Raw genomic sequence first — 15,932 nt, forward strand, 5'->3', positions numbered from 1 at the left:
AAATGACAGGTCATGTGACCATTTTTGTTCAAAATTATTGCACAAAGGATATTAATGTCGGTTATAAAAGTGAAGACTGCCTTTCAAATTAGACAACAAATCATGTATGATCATTATACTGGTAATGCAGACCAGGACATCATTTTAACAATGACTTTTGTATGTAGTACATGACCGGTCATGATTCTTATCATAAAGACCATGACCGATTACAAATGTTAATGAATAGACCATGACCTATCCCAATTGATCAATAGACCATGACCGATTACAAATGTTAGTAAATAGACCATGACCTATCTCAATTGATCAACAGACCATGACCGATTACAAATATTGTCATATAGACCATCATTTCTATGTGATGGGGATGATATACAGATTATGAAATATCATCATTATGATAATATATAGACATGAAATGTTATTGTTGTGTTTATATACAGACCATGAAATGTTATCATTATGATAATATATAGACATGAAATGTTATTGTTGTGTTTATATACAGACCATGAAATGTTATCATTATGATATTATATAGACATGAAATGTTATTGTTGTGTTTATATACAGACCACGAAATGTCATCATTATGATATTATATAGACATGAAATATTATTGTTGTGTTTATATACAGACCATGAAATGTCATCATTATGATATTATATAGACATGGAATGTTATTGTTGTGTTTATATACAGACCATGAAATGCCATCATTATGATATTATATAGACATGAAATGTTATTGTTGTGTTTATATACAGACCATGAAATGTTATCATTATGATGATATAGGTCATGAAATAGCGGCATTGTGATGAAATGCAAGACCATGAAAAAGCATCATTTAATATACAGACCATGAAATATTATCATTGCGTTAATATATAGACATGAAATGCTACCATTGTGTTAGTATACAGGCCCTGAAATAGCATAATCATTCTAATATATAGACCGTGTCTATATGAATACTGATAGTAAGGTCGTCATTGCAGCGTTACTAATCGTCAAAGTGTACTAGCTGTATTGAGGCTAAGTTCGTTCAGACCAAGTTCTCTCTCTCTCTCTCTCTCTCTCTCTCTCTCTCTCTCTCTCTCTCTCTCTGGTCAATATTTTAGATGTCTCACTGATTCTCAACAGTGTACACATCTAACGGATTTTTACCATTAGGACTGAGGAAGGAAGGTGTCCATTTGAAAGGAAAGCCCTATCTTAGCGCCTTTGAACATTCTCGCCAACATGATCAATCTTCTTGCATTATTCATATATCTTGAGTTTACATTAACTGTGCCAGTGTTTCATGTGTATGACATGTTCCACCACTGGAAACATTCACAAATGTATAACCAGCCCAGCACCTCTAAAGCATGTGGCACAGAGGACAGTCTATTTGCAGCCATGCCATGTCAACTTTATATGTAAGCCACGGTCAGACAAAGTTAATTTAATGACACCTTAATAAAGCAAATATTTGCGATCTAGTGAAGAAAAGAACACTTAAATTGAATTAAATGTGCAGTCCTTTAAAATTTCTACACGAAATGACAATTTAAAAATCTGATTTTGTCTTGAAATGTATTGACAGGCTTGGGCACACGGTTGTGTACACCGATCACCTAGTGACGTGGGAGAAATTCAATTGTAACATGATTGGAAGATAAATGGCCCGCAGTTTGTTTCCAACGATTACTACTGGAAAAGACATGCTATGCAGTGATGTCACAAGTGCATCTAGTCTCTTAGGAGAGAGCATACATCAGACCCATTCCGTGTTGTAGTTTCTACACACCAGGGGTTCAAGTCATGAAACCCCTTAAAAGTTTCATTTGTCATGGATTGTTTTATTTTAAAAGATTTATACTGATCGTGTTTTTGCTATTGATTGATCCAAATCCGCAGAGATTTAATTGTTACAAACTGATCATGAATAGGATAATGTATTTCAATTGAAATCGTTTCTTGGATTCTCTTCCAGAAAAATCTTGATCGATGGATTGAAAACGTGACTGCAGTAAATTTATATTACGATATCCTCTTGGGTCTGTTTTGGGATTTATCCTGTATACATATATAAACGATATTGTAATAATGTTAACGTTAACCCCATTTTAATCTATGGAAGAGACAAAGGTATATCGTTAAATATATGATGGATTCGTTTGTTGGATTTGGTTCTGCGTTCGAACCATTTCCAAGTTAATCTTTTTATTGCCATCACTATAAAAACTGGAGACTGCAACTTGACATTGGATTGAACCAGCCCTTATGCAACTCATTCAATGTTGACTAGCTCGCACATTTTACCATTTTAATGAGTTGGATATGTAACAGGATAGAACTCATAGCGTTTGATCAGTAGGGGGCGCTCAACTCAATGGCAATGAGTGAAATAGTGTCAAAATAAGCATGTAAAATTGTTTTAGGACGCAAACAAAACCAAGAAAATTCCAAAATATGAACATAATCTCAAATTCAATAAACCTTGGTCAATCCAAGTAAGTAATGTCACGGTCTCAAATGAGGACAAGGTATACCTAGATGTGGACATTAAAACCTTACTAATGATTTATTTAAAATTAGGTACTCCGCAAGTGAATCACTTGAGTACACTACATTTATCATTCACTCATGTGTCTGATCAATTATCAAATAAAGAATCGTTTCAGTTACGGTTTGTGTAACGATGATTTGTGTAGATTAAACGTCAGGTCCAGCAGAGAAGGCCCATATTACACTATGAAGAAAGAATACTTCTTATATTATGGGATCATTGCGAAAAACGCTGAAACCGGTATATTACTACTTACAGAATTTCAACTAAACGTCATGACCACATTGATAAGCTGAGGACAGGAAACTGGCATGTTACTATGTACAAAAAAATACTTATTACAACGCCTTAACAACAGTGATAAGCAGAGAAATCTGTTATGTTACTGATTCACAATTAACAGAAATTATTGACTTTGAAGTGCTAGTTTTTCTTTAAACATTGGTAAATGTTTAAAAAAGGGAGGATATCCTGCCTTAAAACGATGAAACCAGCAAAGAAAAAACAAACAAGCAAAGTCATAGACAACAAATAGCAAACATTCAAACAAGTTTCTCTCTAAGACCAGGTGTGTTTTTTCGGTTTTGACTCTTGACTTCTCGTAACAATTAATCTCTAATTTATTATGTTTTCGCATGAACAACTGACATTTTAAAGGTGTAGTACATCGACTGGAGAAGAGTAAAAATACTTAAACGGTAGCCTCATGCTAAAGTCTGTGATAGCAGGAAAAAACTAAAATGTTTATCGATTGACATGGATTGCCTTGTTTAGAAAGAATTGAGAAGGAGAGGGAGGACAGACAGACAGACATACAGGCAGGCTGGCTGGCTGGCAGGAAGGCAGGCAGACAGACAGGCAGGCAGACAGGCTGGCAGGAAGGCAATCAAACAGGCAGGCAGAGAAGTGAGCTGCACTGAAGATGAGCATAGTTCATATTCTGTGGAAAATACATCGTTTTTGCTTCGTAATTTGAAGATGATTTGAATGATGTAAAATGAGACCATGGTGTGAATGTTAAAAGTCGTATGGAGAAATAAGGAAAGCATACGTTTATGAAGAGGGAAAATGATAACTTGTATGTTCAAGTGGAAAGACAAAAAGAAAATAGGCATTATTTTTCACACCTCCTTCTGCGTAAGAGAAGTGCTATACAAATATAGACCTTGTAAATAATCGATGTTGATATATAGGAGTGCCTTCTCTTGGAAATGGTTTTTAATTTCCTGTTTCATATCCTGAAGTGTCGGCTATGTGTAGTTTAAGGTTATATACATCCTGCAAACTATTTACGTCCGTTTGTATAATGTGAATACTATCGGCGATGTTTTAACATTGCTAACTTGATAGCCCCTGATAAAATCGAATATATCAGAGGGATTTCTGCTAAATGTCACTGAAACTGATATCAACTGGAGATATACTGCCTTATTATATAAATTCAGTGGTAATGTGTAATGTGACAGTATTTAACTTTTTTAAAGGTTGCTGTAAAATCATTCCTTTTTGTAGGGGATCTCATGAGTCATGACTGCATGATAATTGATTTCATGCGTGGTGTTCATAAAGGAAAACAAAAAAAAAACACAAACTAAAAACTTTTATAAAATCGTGAAAGTATGCGCCAAAATATTCACTGTAAAAAAACGTAACATTTTGCCGTTAGGCAAAATTACCTCTATCCACACTAGCACATCGATACGAAGAATATAATTTTTTATTCATCAAATAATTTCCACATTTAAATACTACATTTTATCGAGAAGAATTATAATTTGCTTTTTCGAGCGTTACAGTTGATGATGTTGCCTAAAAGTAATTAGCTGTCGAAAATACCAATGAATTTTACAATGTAGAAAAAACATAAGGAATGGCTTATAAAAATGTTTTACACTGGTTTTGAAATTTATGAGTTGCCGGGTGAAGCGATGTATCTAGCCTATGGTGAGTGTAATATACATGTGTATCACACATGTGATCAGTGATATCTGATATTTACTGATGAGCATATGTGTGGCTATCACTGTATACTATATAATGTTCCTGACATTAATGATATCTGATGGAAAATGTCGAAATGACGAAAATATATACAAGGTCATAGACGTAATATACACAATATTTAGTGTTCATGTGCCGGTTTTCCCTGTTGCTTGGTAAGTCAATATAAGCAGTATTTCTACGGCATTGCAATTAACAACCAGAAAGGTTTACAATGAAAAATCATTTGAAGATAAATATCTTCGAAATTCAATATCGGAATTTAACAAATGCTGAAACTAAGCTATTGAAAAGAAATCGCGACTTATATTTACAATATAATTACATTTTTGTTAAATTTAAGTATAGATTAATGGGTATGAAGAGGAAATATCCTGAAGAATCTTAAAACCTCAATAATTTACATTAACCTTGACCTTGTAACATCTACTTAAGGATAAAACCTTAGGAGATAAACACGCTTTACTCTCACTCAGAAGGTTACGACGCCCGGCTTCAAATTCCATTCCATTTATAATGATTGGTTATATTAAAATTAAAAAAAATAATAGTTTGGCTTAATTTTAGGTCACCGGAGATGATGTCTCGAGTGACCCTTCCGATTGTCTTTTGTCCCGCGTCGTCCGTCGTAAACAATTTACATTTTTGATTGCTTCTCAATAACCAAAGCCCCAGGGTCATAATATTTGGCCAGTAGCATGCTGGGATGAAGGACTACCAAGTTGGTTCAAATGAATGACCTTGACCTTTCATCATGGTCACAGGGGTTAAATATGCTAAACTACAACAATGTTATCAGTTCTGCTTAATTGAAAATTCAGCCTTCAAACTTAGAATATTTTTTGTTTTTGTTCTTGCTTCGCAAAATTGTTAAACGTCGATGTCGATTGAGAAATAGAAAAAGATCGATATCATCTACGACATATAAAAAGCCTCGTGTAAACAAAAGGTTTAATTACAAAAAAGTTAAAACTGAGTACATAGAGAAAAGCCAACAGAGCCATTATTTTTTTCTGAAACTGTAACCTACGAAAGAGCAGCAACAGTAATATCTGTAAATAAACCATAGAATTTTAGGGTTTATTTGGTGGATTTCGTTTCGTAAATAATTCTGTATTTCAATTTTAAGGTTTATCACCCCAGAAAAACATACGGGATATCGGTCGCATACCATCGTTAGCAGTAAGGTGTTTTAGCGAAGGACACAATCATGACAACATACGTCATCCATTCTATTGAGGTCATGAATGAGGTCATAATAACAAACGATGGCAAGTACAACATGTCATAAAACACCTACATCAGAGTAATATCGAAATTTAAAAGTAAAATACACGTAAAGATCATTTTTTTAAAATACATGAAAATAAAACAAGATTTTGAAACCTCTTGTTTCCAGATCCAATGCTCTCCAAACTCTGACTGTATCAAAATGACAACTGCCTTGAAAAAAAACAAATTCTTAAACACAATTACAAAGATTGGAGGAGAACAAAACAGAAAATATCAAATATATTATGATTGTAACCATAGTATTTCTCGAAAGATTTTATCAATCTGCACCCCTCGAAACTTAGTACTGTCAATGTCTTAATGACGCATTAAACAGTCCATGTCTGAATTTCATATTAAACAGTCCATGACTTAATTACACATTAAACAGACCATGTCTTTATTACATATTAAACAGTCCATGATATAATTACATTTAAAACAGATCTTGTCTTAACTACACATTAAACAGTCCATGTCTTAATTACACATTAAACAGTCCATGCCTTAATTGCATATTAAACAGTCCATGTCTTAATTACATATTAAACAGTCTATGTCTTAATTGCACATTAACAGTCCATGTTTAATTACACATTAAACAGTCGATGTCTTAATTACATTTCAACAGTCCATGTTTAATTACACATTAAATAGTACATGTCTTAATTATACATTAAACAGATCATTTCTTAATTACACCTTAAACAGACCATGTCTTAATTACACATTAAACAGTTCATGTCTTAATTACACATTAAACAGTCTATGTCTTAATTACACATTAAACAGTCCATGTCTAAATTACACATTAAACAGTCCATGTCTTAATCACATTTCAACAGCCCAAGTTTTAATTATAAATTAAACAAGCACATGTCTTACTTACATATTAAAAGTCCATGTTTTAATTACACATTTAACAGTCCATCTCCTAATTACATATTAACAGTCCATGTTTAATTACACATTAAACAGTCCATGTCTTAATTACACATTAAACAGTCCATGTCTTAATCACATTTCAACAGCCCAAGTTTTAATTATAAATTAAACAAGCACATGTCTTACTTACATATTAAAAGTCCATGTTTTAATTACACATTTAACAGTCCATCTCCTAATTACATATTAACAGTCCATGTTTAATTACACATTAAACAGTCCATGTCTCAATTACATTTCAACAGCCCATGTTTAATTACACATTAAATAGTACATTTCTTAATTATACATTAAACAGACCATTTCTTAATTACATATTAAACAGACCATGTCTTAATTACACATTAAACACTATATGTCTTTATTATACATTAAACAGTCCATGTCTTAATTACACATTAAACAGACCATGTCTTTATTACATATTTACACTCCATGACTTAATTACACATTAAACAGTCCATGTCTTAATTACACATTAAACAGTCCGTGTCTTAATTACATATTAAACAGTTCATGTTTTAATTGCATATCAACACCCCATGTCTTAATTGCATGTTAACCCCCCATGTCTTAATTACACATTAAACAGTTCAGGTCTTGATTACACATTAAACAGATAATGTCTTTATTACATATTAAACAGTACATGTCTTTATTATACATTAAACAGTCCATGTCTTAATTACACATTAAACAGTCCATGTCTTAATTACACATTAAACAGACCATGTCTTTATTACATATTTACACTCCATGACTTAATTACACATTAAACAGTCCATGTCTTAATTACACATTAAACAGTCCATGTCTTAATTACACATTAAACAGTCCGTGTCTTAATTACATATTAAACAGTCCATGTTTTAATTGCATATCAACACCCCATGTCTTAATTGCATGTTAAACCCCCCCCCATGTCTTAATTACACATTAAACAGTCCAGGTCTTGATTACACATTAAACAGATCATGTCTTTATTACATATTAACACTCCATGACTTAATTACACATTTAACAGTCCATGTCTTAATTACACATTAAACAGTCCGTGTCTTAATTACATATTAACACCCCTAACACCCCATGTCTTAATTGCATGCTAACAGTCCGTGTCTTAATTACACATTAAACAGTCCATGTCTTAATTACATATGAACACTCCATGTCTTAATTACACATTTAACTAGTTGGTATCAATGGTTACTAGATAATCTGTATGAATGCACAAAAGCTTTTTATTGAACATCCTGTTGCTTTCCATGTTCAGCTCAAGTTCTCTGCCGGAGAAAGTGTTGGATGAATCAAAGACGTCCTTGAAACGATACACGGAAACATCAACTCGGGCAAATATCAAAAACAACAGTCAAAGCTTTATGGTTAAAAAGATGATACCAGTCGTCTATCAATTAACTATTATCTGAAGCGATACCTCGATTGGTTTAAAAAGTAACGTTATGGTTCATGGTCGAAAACAACATCTGACTACCTCATGTCTTCTTGGTCTCGCCTACGTGATGTGGTGATAAATACGGAAAATCATGGTTGTTCTCAATGTATTTAACTGGTTCCTTATGAGGTTGGTATAGCACCTGAAACTGTAATCCGGCTAAATACCCCAGGAATACAGAATGTTTTCTTTAAAAAAGCAGACATTTGCTTTCTAATCAAGGAAGGGAAGCCAAGTAGCTGTCTCTTGTTGGGAATGATTGTTAAACTACAGACTTCCAATCTGTGTGCCAATGTCTCTGGAGAGATACAAGTGATTGACTGCTTGCATAAGAAAATCAATGTCGCTGACGTACAGAATTTAAACTTGGAATTATACGAAGCAGTTTTTACTTTGTTTTATTTTAATTTTAATTTTCACTTGAAATTGTTCAACTGGTGTAATCATTTAAGGAAGACCTCTCTATATAAGTGAGTGTTAGTAAATCTCCTGGTGATAATGCGGAACTGAAACCGATATTATAGTGCTGCCCCACTGAATTATACTGCTGAAGGTCCCACCAAAGATATCTCATCCTGTCTAATCATACTGACACAGGCAAACTTCTCGTTACACAACCACAAAGCTGAACGTTAGGCAGAAATAAGTAATTACCGATTTTATTGACTCTGGGATGTCTGTAAATAAACCTTCATCACAAGGATGAACACTTCAGTGGAGGCCAAAAGAAGTGCAAGGGAGACATTCAGAAAAATAAAATCGTTCAAAAAGAACAGAAAATATTTGAAAAAAAAACTAAATTCAGTCGCCTCCTGTGATCATGCTATGGGAGTACAAGGAACTATTCTTACACTCTTCCTGCAGGGTAGTACTTTTAAGTAACAGGAGACACAAGTGAGTGAGTAGCACCTTTCAAATAAACTTAGGTCCAGAAACTGCATCATACAATTGTTTGTCCTTCTAGGACCGACAGTGATGCTAAGGGCCTAAATAATGAAACTTAGGAGACGACTGAGGAAAATCCAAAGTGATCGGAAGAAAAATCAAAATCTGAACGAGGAGGTGCAGCAGCCAATAATTAGATAAATTTCGTAATTTCCATACAGCAGATAATATTAGAATAGCGTACATATGTATATAGTGTAGAATTAGTGATACTAAATAGATTTCCAAATGGTGTTTAGAAATTTACAGTAAAACATGTTGTCTTATCACGTGTATCATTTATCACATTAGTGATGCAAGTTGTTAGAAATACGAAACAGAATTATGTTTAGTATAATATTACAATATCTTGAAAAGTGTGCAAAAAAACATAATGATCCTTGTAGTTTTCACACTTTATATCATTCAAACTTTGAAAATAGTTCAGATGTATTAGCAAATCGTCATATTTAATATACTCTATGTGATGGTTATTTTTTCGTGTTTTGAAAATGAATTTCAACAAAATATTTTCACAACTTTAAATTATTTCAATTTCAATATGAATACAAGCATTTGTAGTTTTAAACGTTTAGATATTCACAAAATATTTGTACTTTTGCAAGTAAACCAAATATTTTATTTTGACAGGATATTAATGTCTGCGTGATACATTAATGTTTATAAACAATCGAGGTAATGTTTAAGGCAATTAGTATGCATGTACTCGTTTTAGATTATTTATGGCAGGACATGAATTTGTATGTTGTATTTATATCTACCAGAATCAATGGTATCAGACTTAGCTTGTACTGCTTTAAACGGTTTGATTATGGATATTTTCACGGTGCTTTATTTTTGTGTTGAAAAAACTCTTTGGTTGGCATTTGACTTATTGAATAAATCGCTCTTAACTGCTTAAAAAATATCCAGGTAAAGAACAAAAATAAAATCTCGCGAAAATTAATAACCGCATGGTATGTTGCAAAGAGAACATGTCATAAGCTGCAAATGAAGGGAAACATGACGCTATTTACAGAGGATAAGGAATAATGATCCATTTAAGTCAGACGATTAAGCGATTATTACAACTAAGCACGAGGGAAAAGTCAATCATGACAAATTTCCCAACACCTAACGGGGATTTCATGTAACACTTTCTATATATAGTATTTCTGTACAAATTTGAAGAGTATCATTTCCGCCAATCGCGTGCAAGACCAGTTCTATCTTAAATGTTTTAATGTGATATAGTTATGGATTTTTTGACGATTTCCTTTTTTTTAAATTGGTAAGAATATCATCACTTTATGAATAACATATACATTATACCTGTACTGGTGTCTCCGAGGCTTGCCTTTACATATATACCGAGTTGGAATTCATTCAAATAGTGGCTCGGTTAAGATATACACATGTACATCGTCTTAAGATACAGTTAAATTCATTGTTTGGCTCTAAAGCTAAAAAGGTGATATTCACTTGTGTGTCTTTTGTACAATATTCCAGTAAAATGGTTTGCAGCACATTTTCTTCTTTATAAAAATTATCGTTAAATTGGGAATTATACGAAAATGATACATAAATATTGGGAAAATGCAAAAATTAATTGCACACTGCGAAAAGGCAGATTTTGATGAAATAAGCATTTTTAGTTTTTCCGTAATTTTTTCTTTGCAACATTTAGATTCTTCATTTTTTATATGTCTCCCGACAACATCGAATTTATGATAAAGGAATGTAGGAATTCTACGAAAGCAATTAAGAAATTAATTTACAAATACCACTTTACCTTTTGAAGTGTTTGTGAGGTTTATGTTTATCAATAAAAGGAGATTTTTAACTGCTTTTGGTTTCTGGTTTAATTATTAGGCAAAAATACTTATTGCAACAACTTTGGTCAAATATTAAAAAAGGCGATAAAACCTAGTACTTAAACAGTAGATAGAAAGCAAATAGATCAACGAAATAAGACGAACAAATGGACGCACTAACGTAATAAGACGGAGAAAAGGCCACACTAAAGAAATAAGACGGGAAAAGGACACACTAAAGAAATAAGACGGAGAAAAGGACACATTTAAGAAATAAGACGGGAAAAGGACACACTAAAGAAATAAGACGGAGAAAAGGACACATTTAAGAAATAAGACGGGAAAAGGACACACTAAAGAAATAAGACGGGAAAAGGATACACTAAAAAAATAAGACGGGAAAAAGACACGCTCTAACGAAATAAGACGGAAAAAAGACACAATAACAAAAAGGACGGAAAATGAGGACATACTAATGAAATAAGATGGTAAAAAAGGACACAATAACGAACTAAAACGTAAAATGAGGACAAAACAATCAAAATATGACGTCAAATGAGGACAAAGCAATCAAAATAGGAAGTAAAATGAGGACAAAACAATCAAAATAGGACGTAAAATGAGGACAAAACAATAAAAAAGCACGTAAAATGAGGACAAAACCATAAAAATTCGACGTCAAATGAGGACAAAACAATGAAATAAGACATAAAATGAGGACAAAACAATAAAAAAAAGCGCGTAAAATGAGGGCAAAACAATCAAAATATGACGTCAAATGAGGACAAAACAATCAAAATATGACGTCAAATGAGGACAAAACATTAAAAAAGCACGTAAAATGAGGACAAAACAATCAAAATATGACGTCAAATGAGGACAAAACAATCAAAATATGACGTCAAATGAGGACAAAACAATGAAACAGGACGTAAAATGAGGACAAAACAATTAAATAAGACGTAAAATGAGGACAAAACAATCAAAATAGACGTAAAATGAGGACAAAACAATCAAAATATGACGTCAAATGAGGACAAAACAATGAAACAGGACGTAAAATGAGGACAAAACAATTAAATAAGACGTAAAATGAGGACAAAACAATAAAAAAAAGCACGTAAAATTAGGACAAAAGAATCAAAATATGACGTCAAATGAGGATAAAACAATGAAATAAGACTTAAAATGATGACAAAACAATAAAAAAGCACGTAAAATGATTACAAAACAATGAAATAAAACGTAAAATGAGGGCAAAACAATAAAAAAGCACGTAAAATGAGGACAAAACAATCAAAATATGACGTCAAATGAGGACAAAACAATGAAACAGGACGTAAAATTAGGACAAAACAATAAAAATAGACGTAAAATGAGGACAAAACAATCAAAATATGACGTAAAATGATGACAAAACAATAAAAAAGCACGTAAAATGAGGACAAAACAATAAAAAAAGCACGTAAAATGAGGACAAAACAATCAAAAAAAGCACGTAAAATTAGGACAAAACAATCAAAAAAAGCACGTAAAATTAGGACAAAACAATCAAAATATGACGTCAAATGAGGACAAAACAATCAAAATAGACGTAAAATAATGACAAAACAATCAAAATATGACGTCAAATGAGGACAAAACAATCAAAATAGACGTAAAATAATGACAAAACAATCAAAATATGACGTCAAATGAGGACAAAACAATCAAAATAGACGTAAAATAATGACAAAACAATCAAAATATGACGTCAAATGAGGACAAAACAATGAAATAAAACGTAAAATGAGGACAAAACAATAAAAAAAGCACGTAAAATGAGGACAAAACAATAAAAAAAGCACGTAAAATTAGGACAAAACAATCAAAATATGACGTCAAATGAGGACAAAACAATCAAAATATGACGTCAAATGATGACAAAACAATGAAATAAGACGTAAAGTTAGGACAAACCAAAATAATGAAGATACTAGACGCTACATAGAATATACAAAAAGAGTTGTAATATGAAAATTGAATTAGCAATATTGTACAAATCACGAAACTTTAACTAATAACCTAAATTGTCATCTGAACTAATTAGATCTCACGTTTTCCTAACCCGTACTAACTCTGGTATAATTGAGAGGAAATTGTTCAAAATCCCTCCACGTCAGTGCTACGAGTTCATCACGGTCTGTCACGCGATCGGGTTTGTGTGACAGCGTGTGATCTGCGTTAGTAGCTAGACTCCAAACACGTGGCACATGTAAATTACATGGAGGCCATTGTCTTGAGATTATCAGTTTTTTTTATTTTTTTTAATAATCATTTCGTTCCAGTTCCAATCGATATGTTTCATCTATTGAAAATGAAAGATCTTGATAAAAATAACTGACTGTTCACAAAGGTTTCTTTCCTTCGTTTTAGAAGATCGTGCAAAAGACACAAAAATGAATAGCACCTTTTAATAATTTAGAGTTAGATACAGTAGAGCCAAACAATGAATTAAACAGCATTATATAGCTGTTTCATCCTTCTAGGTCTCGTCAGTGATGGTAAGGGCATAAATTTCGAAGCCAAGGAGGCGGATGAGGAAAAATCCAAAGTAATCGAAAAAAAAGTCAAAATCTAGACGGGAGGTGCAGCAGCCCTATAATTAAACAGATTTCGTAATTTCAATTATCAGACAATTATAGAACAGCGTCAAGTACAAGTGTATATCTAGTTATTTCAATGGAAAACTTTTATGTTAAATACTTATTTTTCCAGTACCCAGTATTTTTGAAGAGTAGTCTGGTTACATATGAACATCCACCATTACTGAAATGTATCGTGTCAGGGTATATCCATCTTTCCATCTATATTCGGACATTTAATTCGTTCATTCTCCATTTGCCTCTATAGCTTCCAAATAGTTTGCTCCTGGCACTGACGAGTCCTAGAGGGCCGAATCAGCTGTATAATGAAGCACCACTAACGAATCTCTAAAAGGACGAATCAGCTGTATGATGCAGCACCAACGACGAATCCTAGAAGGACGAATCGGATGTGAGATGCAGCACCACTAACGAGACCTAAAAGGACGAATCAGCTCTATGATGCAGCACCACTGACGAATCTCTAAAAGGACGAATCAGCTGTATGATGCAGCACCACTGACGAATCTCTAAAAGGACGAATCAGCTGTATGATGCAGCACCACTGACGAATCTCTAAAAGGACGAATCAGCTGTATGATGCAGCACCACTGACGAATCCTAGAAGGACGAATCAGCTGTATGATGCAGCACCACTGACGAATCCTAGAAGGACGAATCGGATGTATGATGCAGCACCACTGACGAATCCTAGAAGGACGAATCAGCTGTATGATGCAGCACCAACGACGAATCCTAAAAGGACAAATCAGCTGTATGATGCAGCACCACTGACGAATCCTAGAAGGACGAATCGGATGTATGTTGTAGCATTACTGACATGTCCTTGAAGGATGAATCAGCTGTATGATATAGCACCACTAACGAATCCTAGAAGGACCAATCAGCTGTATGATATAGCACCACTGACGAATCCTAGAAAGACAAATTAGCTGTATGATGCAGCATTACTGACAGGTCCTTAAAGGACGAATCAGCTGTATGAGGAGAGTATTCAATTATTTGGTTACACAAAGATTCAAATGTGTATTGAAGAGCGTTCTTCACTTATGTGTCGTTTTTACAATCCCTTCGCTTGAGGAATATTCCTGGAACATTCATGTAAATTGGGAAGGTGGCATTTTTCGAAGTATTTATGTTTCATTTTGAAGAATATCTCCACAAACCACACTATTCTGGTGAGATATGCCCTTCAAAATATAAAAAGAGATATTACCACGCGAACGCTTCATCATCATCATCATCATCATCATCATCATCATCATCATCATCTTCATCATCATCATCATCTTCATCATCATCATCATCATCATCATCATCATCATCATCTTCATCATCATCATCATCATCATCATCTTCATCATCATCATCATCATCTTCATCATCATCATCATCATCATCATCATCATCTTCATCATCATCATCATCATCTTCATCATCATCATCATCATCATCATCATCATCATCATCATCATCATCATCATCATCATCATCGATAAGAAATCTATTTATGGAGCTTTGACAAAAATAAACAAACAAATCCACAAATATGAAAAACAAAAAATTCTCGTGTCTTTAAACCTTAAATGACAATAAACATATGATGTTCGTTATGAGATGAATCGCTGCTCCTAAAATCGATTTCTGTTACAAACCAGAAAGACATTTTAAACATCTGGAACACGCAGCAGATTTCATATCGGAAGACGCCGGACTATGTTTTCACAAACAAATCAAGATAAAATCAGTCTCTTGTTTAGAGATTATCGATTGCTCGAAGTACTGCCATTTTGTCTCCGAGATTATCCCGGAGAGATCGCCGAGGAACGGAAGTTTCTCGTCTAGTGAGATAGACACACTAGATAACACTAACACCACACAGCCTTGCTCTAATCCTTCATTCTAAAATTTATTTTTACTCTTTCTTATTCATTAAACTAAAGCAGTTCAAGACCCGAAATCCAATGTACTTAATGAGACAAAACTCTGCACAAATTGATAAACATTTTGAACTGATTAATTTTTTAAACGCCAAATACATACAGGTGGTCAACATGTTATGCATGGTTTCATAAAAAAAAATGTTTAACTGTAACTGGGTTTTTTTTAGGATAAAATTTTCGCGGTTTTATCAAAGGCATAAAACAATCATGAAACGGACTATAAAATTTTTCGTCAGTTTTGTGTTATAAATATATATTATTGATTCTAATTATTGTTTTCTTTGTTGATATCATTTTCAGAGTATCTATTTTTTGCCTATTTCTATGAGCCTTATATAGAGATTTGCAATGAAGGCACAAGTCTGCACAGACAT

Source organism: Ylistrum balloti, unplaced genomic scaffold (genome assembly GCF_031769215.1).
Source record: "Ylistrum balloti isolate Yb309-2 unplaced genomic scaffold, AGI_CSIRO_Ybal_v1 Utg370786, whole genome shotgun sequence".
In the NCBI taxonomy this organism is placed as follows: Eukaryota; Metazoa; Mollusca; class Bivalvia; order Pectinida; family Pectinidae; genus Ylistrum; species Ylistrum balloti.